Source organism: Haemaphysalis longicornis, unplaced genomic scaffold, assembly GCF_048455015.1.
Source record: "Haemaphysalis longicornis isolate Haplotype H1 unplaced genomic scaffold, Haemaphysalis longicornis Haplotype H1 scaffold_5, whole genome shotgun sequence".
Classification (NCBI taxonomy): domain Eukaryota; kingdom Metazoa; phylum Arthropoda; class Arachnida; order Ixodida; family Ixodidae; genus Haemaphysalis; species Haemaphysalis longicornis.
In genome coordinates, this window is record NW_027526385.1 from 80,439,532 (window position 1) to 80,449,833 (window position 10,302).

The window sequence follows — 10,302 nt, forward strand, 5'->3', positions numbered from 1 at the left end:
GACGTGCTCTATAAGGGTCCTGCAACGGTTAGTGGCAAACGAGGAAACTCAAGAGATGGGCATTTATCCTACCCTTCCCCACCACATGCCAATGCGGGTCATATTTCTTTACTCAGCGTAAGGAGTGGAATTGAGGTGTAATAGAAGGTCCGAATGATCTCCTCCTTCACAGCCTGTTTAAGAGAGATCAATCAGGAATAAACTAAATGCGCCCATGCACTCCCTAAGATAGTTAACCAGCGAAGCTGTAACATGCAGCCCTGTTTAACTCCTTACGCTTCATTGGCCTTGTTCATTATACATTGCGTGTTTGTGGTATTCATTTCGAAGCAACGTGCGGCCGGTGTCTGCCATTAGAGTTTTGGCATACCGTGTGTACCGTTTGTACCTTACGCGCCGTGCGCACCGGGATCCGACTGGGCATGTGCGCGTTCGTGCCGGTAGGTGGCTTAGCTCTGCTGACACGCGGCCGGCCCTCGCCGTGCCCGCGCGTATGCGCAGTCTGGTCCCGGTACGCACGGTACATACGGAACACCCGGTACACACGGTAAGCTAGAGCTCTCTGACCACGTTGACACTGCACTGTCCGTTCCCACTTAGCAGTGTCAGTAGAGGCGAGAGGGTAGCTACGTCATCTACGAACCCACCCAATCTCTCTCCCCGCATACTTGTAACTCCTCTCCAACCTAATTTTTTTTTCGCGCATGCGCTTGGTGTTGCGTCGGAGGAGTTGTCTACGCAGACGGAACCACCCGATTTTCCTTTCGCTTAGCCATACAAAACTTCGCTTTAAAATACAGCCTCAGTGGCTCTGAATTAATTGAACCCCTGCGTTGGCACAACACCTCACGTATCATCAGCGGTTTCTGCCCTTAGCCTGTACGACAACGGGCAGTGTACAAGGCAGGGAATAAAGTTGAGGACGTTGTAACTGGTGACAAACGTACGTACAGAGCTTTATGAGAAAGTTTCCGGGTAGGCAGTAATGAGGGGTTAACTTGGAAAATAGCTTTTTATAGTTTCATTGTTCACATCTGCGAAGAGGCTGCTCAAGGCTTCGTCTTGCTCGGAAATGCCTGACGACTGCACAGATTCTTTGCCACTTCAATAAATGTTTTTGTAGGCTCACACCCTTGTACACCCGAAGTACCGTCAGCCCGGTCCAGGAGACCGTAAACGGCCTCGCGCAAATGGTGGCAAGCAGGCGCGTCACACTGTGACAAGCAAACAAAAAAAAAATGGCACGTACCACCATTTATGTGAGGCCTTTTATGGTCTTCTAGACAGGGCTGATGGTACGTCGGGTGTGCAAGGGTGTGAGCGTTCTAAAATAATTTATCGAAGTGGCAAAGAATTTGTGCAATCGTCAGGCATTTCCAAGCAAGACGAAGTCTTGAGCAGCCTCTTCGCAGATCTGAACCATGAAACTAAAGCTCTTTTCCAAGTTAACCCATCATTACTGCCTACCCGGAAACTTTCTCTTGCTTATCGGTTCGCCAGGCTGTGATGGAAGGTGACACGAGCTACTAAGTGAAGTTCGAACAGAAAACGGCTACTAAAAAGCGTGCATTTGACACTTATTTTTAAATTGAAAAAAAGATGCACTACATCGGGTTCAGTTTTACGGCTTCGTCGATGAGCGTGCTGCGGGCGGGGGATCGTTCCATCTCCAGAAAACAATTGACAGCTGCCGGAAACCTCGAGATACCGAAACAATTTAAGGTCTAAAATCAAGAATATCCACGAAACCACGAGTCTGCGAGGTTGTTCGGTATAATATATTTTGAGAATACCTAATAACAATATGATTAGCGAAGTGCCATGGTACGCGCCAGTGCCATGTAACATAAAACAAGTAAAAAACTGTACGCCAATGAAAAGAATCGGTGAAAAACCAATAATTTGCCTCTGTCTGACGAAGGTGACACTTTCAACATTTGTGCACAAGGAAACGCAAGCACAGTGTCATAGCGGCTTCAATGTTATGCGATGGCGAGCCATTTTTATTGTGTCTTGTCTTTTTTTTAAATGAGCACGACGAGATAGAGGCCAGCAAACAAAAGCGTGTTATGGACAAACAATAAAAAAAAAAACGTAAAGCAAGCAACTTCTAATTTTTTTTAGGTTTCCTGCATGATACTCTTTTAAGCGTATAACCCGCTTTACAGCACCACGTGTAACCGCGGCTATACGTATATCCAACCCGTGCGAGCTGGGGTTCACTGCTTTCCAGTAAATAATAAAAATACCGTATTTACTCGATTCTAAGGTACATCCTTTTTTCACGATCGCAATGCCGAAAGTGAGGGGGGGTTCTTAAATTCGAAAAACCTAAATCGACACCCCGCCACTTTTTTTCGCAGCCGTATCACGACTTCAGGGGCACATGGAATAATGTTTTATTTAAAACACAAAAGAAAAAGGTACAGACAGTGAACCGCCACCGCTTACGTCTTATATTCATTCACCATCATCACCGTTCGAGTCCGCTGTTCCGCTTGGGCCGCCGTTCTTAGTATCCCCCAGCAGGTAATCTTCTGTTCCGTTGAAGTGGTTTGTAATTGAAAACCTCATGTGACTTGGCCAGGCCACAACGTCAACTCTGGCCCGTTTCCACCAGGGTGTCGAACCGGAATTTTTTCGGGTTCGGTTCGGGTTCGGGTTCAAGCCTTTCGGGTTCGGTTCGGGTTCAGTTCCAGAGCACCATTCCGTTCCGGTTCGAACCCGTTCGAACCGGTTCAAACGGGTTCGAAGAAAAAAAAAAGCAGGCGTGTTTTTTTCTGTTAATTTTTTGTGCTCGTTTTTTGTTTCCTTATCAAATCGGCATAGCAACAAATTCATAATGAAGGTTTCTTTGTTCAAATATTTTGTCTTCGCCAAACTAAAGCGACCCTGCAACACGTTTTTCAACTTTTGTCTAAATCTTGAGTGCTTGCCGAAAGTAGTCAACCAACACATTATACTATGGGGTCGTAATGTGCCTCAGCCAAAAATTACTGTTCTCCCCTCGTCAGATAACATAAAAACTTGCTCAAAATATTTTTCTCTCCTTCCCGGTCTTCGCGTTCTTCGACCGCTGAATGACGTCATTACAGTGGTGTAGCGGCTGTTTGCCGGCTTTCCTTAAGTTTCAGAATAGAACGCATTTGATACCCATCTAAAAAAAGCCACAAAAGCGAAGCAGAAACGGAAGGTGTATCCGCAGCGACGAGCAAATCACGCAATGTTGCTCTGTGCTGATAATAGCTATAGTTCTCGCAGTGCTTCCAGATGCGAAGAAGATTGAAAGCGTTTTCGAAAGTGTTTATTTATTTACTGCTTTTTATTTATTTGTTTATTTATTTATTTACCTAGTTTTATTTATTTATTTATTTATTTATTTATTTATTTATTTATTTATTTATTTATTTATTTATTTATTTATTTATTTATTTATTTATTTATTTTCTCTTGGGTTTAACGCACCGTCGCAACGCCGACGACAAGGCGCGCCATAGTGGAGGGCTCCGGATTAGTTTTGACCACCTGGGGATATTTAAGTGCGACGAAATTTCGGACACAAGGACGTTTTCGCTTTTCGCTTCCATCAAAAAAGCGGCCGCCGCGACCGGGAATCTAAACCGCGTCTGTGTGCTCATCAGCGCTACGCCTTAGCCACTGAGCCACCGCGGCGAGTTTATCTAAGGTTTTGAAGAGCTGCTTTAACTGTACCCGCAAAATGTTTTTTATGGTAGTGTGACGAGTATGTGGCGCCGACTGCCAAGCGTGGCAGGTGGCATTTAGAAGAATTTCCTACTTCTCATCTTTTATCCGCTAACAGAGCTGTTTGAAAGAAAGAATGGCTCTAAAGACTCATTGGACGGCGGGTATAGGACGACATTGGATAGTGAACCACTGGAGATAGGAACTTGCTAATGGTCCTTTAGCGACTGGTGACAGCGATTGGGCTCTAGGAAAGATGATAGCCAAGTGAAGTCACAAGCAGCAGTAATGATCACTTGTAGAGGGAGAGAGAGATTGAAAATGGAGTTTAATTCAATCGAGACAATGTTTAAGAGAGGCGTCCTCATTCGAGGGGGCCGAATCGACAGCTGTTTTCATCAAGAACAACTGATCTTCCAGGCCGCAGCTGGCCATGGCTGTCTCCCAATTCTCTATGGAAACGTGAAGGTTGGATGGATCTACGGCACACTAGTCGCAGCCGCCTACTATGTGTATGAGGTTCCCAGGCTCTCCACAGAAGCAACGCAATGGAGAGAGTTGTGTCCCGTCAAAGAGGTGAAGTCTGCCGTTGTGTGGGAAGGTGTATGCCTACAGGGTGTGGAGTAATGTTTCCTGGTTAATCGGTAGCGATTTGTGCGGGGAGGAGTACGTTCTATGGAAGAGGCCAGAGTGCTGAGTAACTTCTTGGTCTGTGACTGCAGGATGCATGCACTCGGGCCGGGCTTCATTAGCGCCGGCTAAGCGAGTCAAATCTCGAACCACGAGGTTGGTGATCTTGTTTGCCGTGGATGCCAGTATGAGCTGGCGCCCATACAATCGTGACTGGTCTCGTTGGTGGTCTCTGATTGATCATCGGAAGTGCTGTAACATGCAATCGACCGTTGGCAAAGTTGGGCCACGCCTGCTAAGGGTCTGTTATGAGAGTTTTGACACCGCTTTGGCTAAGCGCACGTGCTGTCGCCGCTTCCTCAGCTTAGAGGGGGCTGTGTTCGGCGGTTGAGATGCTACACATGTGGGAGGCTGCAGAACGGTAACACAAAGAGAAGGTACTGAAGAATGCTATCGGGCGGCTGTTGCATCAAACCAGTTGATCGTCCCTCCCTTTTTTTCTTGCAGTTTAGTTTCTTTCCAACTGTCTCCCTTCATATATACACACGTTTTGAAAACTCTTTGATGAATATACAATATGCGTTAGGCAATTAGTTATTAACTTTAGTCCGAGATGTCAATTTTAATATAGCAACAACATAATAGCGCAATACGGGCATAAAGAAAGACCTTTTATAGCATTCATGCGGTCTTCACATAACTTTGCGGCTACTTTGTGTGTGACAAAATTTCTTGATTGGTCGAGAACGAGAACGCTGCAAAATTTCCAAATGCCAAGGACCCCAAAGATATCATGTTTGGTCCGACCGTCGAATCCGCCTTCACTGACCCGCTAATTCTTTTAATCAAAATTAATCAACACACCAGTCCCAATAATTCACATTAGCTCATTCACTCAACTAACTAATTTGAACTTCAACTTCAACTTTATTGAGCATTTTGTACATAGAAATGCGAGGACAAACACAAAAAGCTGCAAAACTGCAGCTTGACGAGGTGTTTGCACCTTACGGTTGGCGTGGCAGAGCAGAAACAGGAGTTTAAAAGATACGCACAGGAAATAATCCCAAGAAAATAAATCTCGCCTTAACATGTCGATATTACATACAAACATAAAAGAAAGCATTAAAACGCACTATAGCTCAGTCTGTAAAAGATACTTATTAAATCATATACATACACGCATATAGGCACTCATAGGTATATACATACATATAAAGGTTACAAAACAAAACAGGGTACACAGGTACATAAAAAGAGAAATATTGGATATGTAGACACAAAAAAAGCAAAAGACAAAACTTGAAGAAAAAGTCATGTTATATACACGTATGCAACACAGAAGTATCCACATAAATAAATACACACAATATTGGCAAAAATCAGTGTACGGTACTTTTTAGATGCTAAAGTTTGCAGGGAATGAAGACAATGCCAATAAAACGCTTGAAAAATATTACAAGTAATTTTGGCTAAACCAAGGTTGCCACGAGAGACAACGCTTAATAGATTGTCGGTTAAAAATGTTCTATGTTCAGCAGTAAACGTTTCCTTAAGTCTCACTTAGAAATTGTATTTATAGCTATGCCACTCTAGGCTAGGTTATTTAAAAGGCGGGCAGTTCGGGATTGCAACCTATCATTGCCATAATTCGTTCTTGAAAACGGCACGAACCATGTACTCCTTCCCCTAATTTCGTACGGTACGTCCAACGGTTTTCTTAAACTACATAGACTTAGATATGCTGCACCGTTGTGTTGCAAGCTATTTTTATACTTTTTTAGAAGATTAAAGTTGTAGATACATTGGACAGGAAGCCAATTATACTGCAGAAATAGTTCGTTGGTGTGAGAGTCATATGGTACAGTTGCGATATGTCGAATGGCCTTTTTCTGAAATAAATGCAGCTTATTAATATTTTTGCGGAACTGGTTAACCATACGAGGCTGCAGTAATTGACGAGAGCTGTGAATATAGCATGATAAAGAATAAGTTTAATATTTGATGTAACCACAGGCCGTAACCTACAAAGCACCCCACACGCTCGAGATAAATTAGTGCAGACGTGATCGACATGGGCATCCCATTTTAAATGTTCATTAAAAACATTGCCTAATGTTTTTTTTATTTCACTAACTATACAAATCTTTTCAGATCCGATGTACAAACTGAGGTTTCTGTCGACAGATCTTTGAGCTGGTGAAAATGACACCGCTTTAGTTTTCTTAGTATTTATTTTTAACGAGTTTGCTTTAGTCCATTTGTGAAGCTTTTGGAGGGTTATATTTGCTCAATGCAAAAGCTGAGTAGTATCACACGATTGAACGAAAATGCTGGTATCATCTGCGTAAATAATAAAATTTGCAATGTCAGTAATTTCCACGATATCATTCATATAAATATTGATCAGGATTGGCCCTAGAAGACTGCCTTGCGGACTCTAGCTCTTACTTCTTGTGAAGAAGAGTTGTGTTCCTTTATTGCTACGACCTGTTGCCAGTTACCTAAATAAGATTGCAAAAGAGTAAAGCCCCCGGAATCCATAATGTTGTAATTTTTAAAGCAATGTTAAATGACTAATTCTATCAAACCCTTTGAAAAAGTCTATAAATATAACTAAAGTTACCTTCTTTTCTTCAAATCCCTGGATTATTAATTATTTTTGCGTTAGTAAAGCTAATTCGTTGACATATGTTTACGAAAACCGAACTGTTTTGATGATATAATAGAGTGTTTGTCACAGAAGGACACAAGGTGTTTCGCGATTACTTTTTCTAGCCTTTTAAAATAACTGGAAGTACAGAAACCAGTCTATAATTGGAAAAATTGATTTTGTCCCCGGATTTAAACAGTAGCGTGACCTTAGCTTGCTGCATCTTTTTTTGGAAAAACACCAGTAGTAAGGCATAAGTTATATATATGGCTAAGCGGCGATACAAGAAGGTCCAGTACAAACTTAATAGGCCGAATCTGAAGCCTATCGTTGTCTATGGCCTTGCTATTTTTTAGTGACAAGAAAATCGACGATATTTCCTGAGGCGTTACCGGAGAAAAAAAGGCTCTGTGGGGGTTAGAATCCTTTAGGAAGCTCATAGCGCTTTCATTGTGAGAGCATTGCATAAGATTCGTTAAATAGTGATTAAACTTGGTTGCCAGTTCTTGACCCTTGAGTGGTTCATTATCTACTCTCAATTCAAAGTCGTCGTTACTGGGGGCAAGTGGGTGCAAAAGTTTATTCAATTCCCGCCACATGACATCCCGCCGGGAGGAAGCCTCAGAAAACACATGTTCGAAGTACATTTTTTTTAGTATAGCGTGAGAACTTTGTCACAAAGTTTCGGTACTTTTTAAAGGCTACAAAATCGTCCGTGCTCTTTGTTTTTACAAACTTATGGTACAATAAATCTTTTTTACGGATCATCTTCAGACATTCGTCTGTAATCCATGGTTTCCTTATATTCTTATTTTTCTTGACCATCTTAAGAGGAAAAGATTTTTTATACGCATCTTTATATATTCTAGAAAAGTATCGTAGGCATCATCTGCAGTGGTGCACAGAAGTAAAGGGTTCCACCAAATAGAGGGAATCTTCTGACGAAAAGTAGTCAAAGTATTCTGATTAATATCGTGAAAAGCGAAAGATTCGGGACATTGCTTACATCTTAGTATTTCTGTGTGCATTGAGAACATATATATAGGTAAATGGTCACCTATATGTACACCAATCACACCGGACATGGTGCTGCTATTTGTATCGCTGGTTATAAATACATCAATAAGACTTTGGGAAAGACGGCCCATACGAGTCGGTTCTTTGATCACGTTCATGCAGCCGAAATAACCGAAAGGAGCTCTAGATCACGCGAATGTGCGCTTCCCTGTAATATGTTAATGTTAAAGTCCCCACCAATAGTTATTTGTAAACCATAAGACGAAACAAAATTGTTAAGGTCTTCTAAAAATGCGAAACAATTTTCGAGTTTTCCATCAGGGGGGCGGTACACAACAACAAAAATGGCATTTTTACATTGCACCGTTAAAGCTTCATAATCTGTCGTAACTGTCGAAAATTCGTTCATTGTACTACAAGAAAGCTGTGTAGACACGAGCTGTAACACACCCCCACCTCGCGGTGGGACCTATTTAGAAAGAACGTGTTGAAGCCCGAAAGGCGCAGCACTTCTGTGTCACTCGTATACCAGGTTTCCGTTATCATGACAACGTCGAACTTGAAAGTTTCAAAGCTGCGTTTTCTTTTCTTGTAGTTTCACATTCTTCTTTCATTTCCTCGTAGCTTTTGTTGAAGAATTCGCAGCTTTTTTGCATTTCCACATTTTATTTCCTAGTGGTTTCTTATTCTTTTTTAATTTCCTCGTAGATTTTCTGCATTTCCCTTACTTCTTTTCGAAATTCACGCTGAAGATCAGCGATCTCGCGTCTTAGGTCAGCAATGTCATTTTTCATGACCAAAGCAATGCGGGATTATACACAAGGGCGCACAATAGCAATGACACTGGGTGGTTGGCACCAGAGGCAACAGAAAAAGTCACTGAGTAAGCGAACAAAGATTACTGCAGAATATTCAAACCTGTGAAATAGGAAGGCGACTATCAGGCGACCGTTCTGTTCGCTGCCTCCGTGCCAAGTGATGCTGAGGTGGACGGAGCGTTCTTTTAAAGGATCCACTTCGTGACGAAAGCCACACGTAGTCCACGAAACAGGGGGTGTGGGGAGGCGATGTGGCGAGGGGGTGTGGCGAGTCTACCCGCTAACCCGCACTAATCGACTTCAATCCATTCACCTCTTCAGTTTAAGGTTAAGCAGATTCGAGATAACATAAAAATGCTACCAAATATACTTTAAAAGTGGAAATTAGGATTCCCCATTTTTTAAAATCTCATGTTCTCTTAGAGCAGTAAGCAAAAGACACAACGGCACTGTATACAAGAAAAAGTTACGTTAATTTTGAGAACTGCGAGTGTTTGTGTCTCAGTGCTGTTTGTATAGAACTGCCCATTCAAACTATAAGTGGAAGATATGGATGTATTGTTGATGGTGTCCCTGAAGGCCTTCACAAGCGGACAGGGATGCATGCGAATTAACAAGACATTAAAAACTTTACGCGATTTTAAACACCATGTAGAGAAACCATGAAGAATATTCCATGATATGTTGCCTCGTAATATGCGTTATAACTTAAGTTATTCTAAACGTAAAAGATAATTGGGAGAGATGGGCAGTGCCTAACGCAAACTGATAGTATATACGGACAACTTTACATTAAATTGAGGGAAATAATTGAAAGAGAACATGATGGGCCTTGGGAACTGCAGACTACGCAAAATATTTCATGGTTCTGTCTGGGGAGTGGCAACATATCTTCAGACGCAAGGTAGGGTACCGAACTGGAAAACTAGAAATCACATTTTTGAAGCCCGGAACCGGTTCGGAACGGTTCCTTCGATTCGTTCCGGTTCGGGTTCAGTTCCAAAATGGCGGAAAAAATACGGTTCCGGTTCAGTTCCGGTTCCGGGCAAAAATTCGGGTTCGGTTCCGGTTTTCGGTTCGGTTCCGGTTCCGGTTCGACACCCTGGTTTCCACACGTCTGAAATACACTTTCAGATGGTTGCTTAGAAAAGGGGGTGCATAGATTCGCATGCAAACTTTTTTTCCCCATTTTTTTTATCCCGAAAGTAAGGAATGGTTCTTAGAATCGTGGGGGAGGGAAGGAAGGGGGGGAGGGAAGGAAGGGGGGGGGGTGCTTATAATCGCGAAATTACAGTATTAGGCAGGACATTTTCTGGCACTTGCATTCCGGAACTTGTATTTATACAAAAAACGCTGATTTTCGAAATGTTTTTTTTGGTTGAAATACGAGAAAGCGCAAGAAGGAGAAGGAACGAGGCTTTGTGTACAACGCTTTTATACCACCAGCTTGTCTCGGACCGAAGTTGGACGGCAAAGGTTGAG